The sequence below is a fragment of the Chrysochloris asiatica genome, unplaced genomic scaffold, assembly GCF_000296735.1.
Source record: "Chrysochloris asiatica unplaced genomic scaffold, ChrAsi1.0 scaffold00052, whole genome shotgun sequence".
NCBI lineage: Eukaryota > Metazoa > Chordata > Mammalia > Afrosoricida > Chrysochloridae > Chrysochloris > Chrysochloris asiatica.
Window position 1 is genome coordinate 7,480,932 of NW_006408570.1, and position 2,448 is coordinate 7,483,379.

Genomic DNA, 2,448 nt, shown 5'->3' on the forward strand with positions numbered 1-2,448 from the left:
TCTTTCTCCCGTGGAACAGCTGGTAGTTTCAAACTGCTGACCCTGAGGCTCGCAGCCCAATTTGTAACCACTATGCTACTTGGTGTGGCACTGTGGACTAATGCGCCAGACTGCGAAGCCATTTGAACTGCAGGTTCGGTGGTTCAAGCTCATCAGCTGTTCCTCAGAAACCCTGTACAGGGTTGCTGTGGGTCGGAATCAACTTGGTAGCATTTAACAACAACAACATGCTACCAGAGCTCCATAAACCTTCCTATACAGGGTCATTATCAGGTGGACACTTGACAGCAATGTATATATAAGAATCACCTGGGTAGAAATGAAACCTTCTAATCAGAGGGTTAAACTGAAATGAACTGGTTCAAAGCTCTGATTATATCTGAATATAAATAAGTAGCAGGTTGGTTTTGGCCTGAGACCATAGTTTGCTGACCTGTAATAGAATTCTCCAGCTGCCCTCAGTCACTTATAACTTAGTGACCCCATGCGTATTAGACCCTGTGCTCCATAAGGGTTTTCAGTGGGGAGTAGATGATCAGGCTTTTCTTGTGATGTGCTTCTGGGTCAAGCCAATAGCCTTTCTGTTGGTGGTGGTGTTTTAAGTGCCATTGAGTTGGTTCTGACTCATTGTTACTCTGTATAGAGTTTCTGAGAAGTGACTAGTGGGTTTAAACTCTTGGTGTTGAGGTTATCAGTCCAGTGCTTAAGTCTATTAACACTGCTTAAGAATTCCCTCCAAACCCACTGCCATCTTCCAACTCCTAGTGACTCTGTGTAGGGTTTCCAAGGCTGTAGGCTGTATATCTGTATGGGAACAGAAAGCTTCTTTTTCCCTTGGAGCAGCTGGTAGGTTTGAACTGTCAGCCTTGTGATTAGCAGTCCAGTGCGTATCCTACAGTGCTACCAGGGTTCCTTTTGTTGTTGTTGTTGTGTGCCATCAGGTCAGTTCTGATTCATAGCAAACCTGTATTGCATGAGTGAGGAATTTCAGGCCCATGGGTCATACAAGGCCCTTCAAATAATTTGGTTTGATCCTGCCAAAGCAAACACCATCATGTTGTTGTTGTTGTTGTTGTTAAGTGCCTTTGAGTCAGTCTTGACTCATAGTGACCCTGTATAGGGTTTCTGAGAAGCTGCTGGTGAGTTTGAACCACCGACCTTGCAGTCCAAACAGACCTTGCGGTTCAGTGCATTATCCCACAGCACCACACCAGACTCCAGCCATCATATTTTCAAATGTTTGACCTAATATTGCAACCTAATTTTTAAGTTGATAATTTTGTATAGCCTGTGAATGATGTTATAATTTTTGGCAGGAAAAAGGAATCCTGGTATGGTGCTGTAGAATAATAAGCACTGGGACCGCAAGGTTGGTTTGAACTGCAAGGTGAGCTCGCACCAGCCACTCCTCAGAAAACCCTGTACAGGGTCTCTATGAGTCAAAACCGACTTAACAGCACTTAACAGCAACAACTTTTTCTTTACTTTCCCGTGGTTATAGTTACGATGATCTCTTTTCATCACCCAGAACTATTTTACTCCTAGGACTTCATTTCCTGTTTTGAGTTTTTTTTCTCAATTTTGAATATTGAAAACGATGGCTTATAGGTTTTTTGTTTTGTTTTAGGATGATATGTTTTTAAATTAGAATATAGTACCAAATTAGTATTGCTACTTATAAGAAGTTGTTTTATTAGCGTTTTCATTTCTTCACTCCTCATGTCAGCTGTCTCCACCTATCTCACACCCTCTTATTGTCGTGTTTCTTTGATTGACTGCTCTGTTGCATGTATAAGCTGCACAGTTTAGATTGCTACTACATTGTGAGTTGTTAGTGATAAGCCTCTTGAGTTTTAAGTGTTCTAAACTGAGAAGAAAATGGCTTCAATAACTTATACTGCATCTGTTGTATAAAACAGGAGCAGGAGCTGTATAACATTGGTGAGAATGGGGATTAATTTGTGTTCAGATTTGGTCTTTACACCACTTATTACTAGCTGTGCAACTCTGCAAATTGCTTAATCTTCTTGATAACTCTGCTTACTCAAAGGATTGTTTGGAGAGTAAATGCGATAATGTATGTACAGACAAAAACAGATTGCTCAGAACCTAACTATTATTATACTTTCTCTCTCTCTCTCTCTTTTTTTTTTTTGCATTCAGTTTGTTAACTTTACTTTGTTTTCTGTTCATATTTATACTCACAAAGTTAATTAAAGATTACTTTCCAAGTCCATTAGTTTTTACCCTAAAAAGGTTCTGTAATAGGTGGCAGAGTACCATTTATTGCATATTTAGTTGCTTTAAAGTCATGATTGAAATTTAAATTCATATATCTGAATTGTCTGAAAGATTTCAAGACGTTATTTAAAAAATTGTATTCCATTGGAAAGTAATTTTGTTATTAGAAGAAGTTAGAGAAGAGTTAGCAGGTTTTTTTTTTTTTTT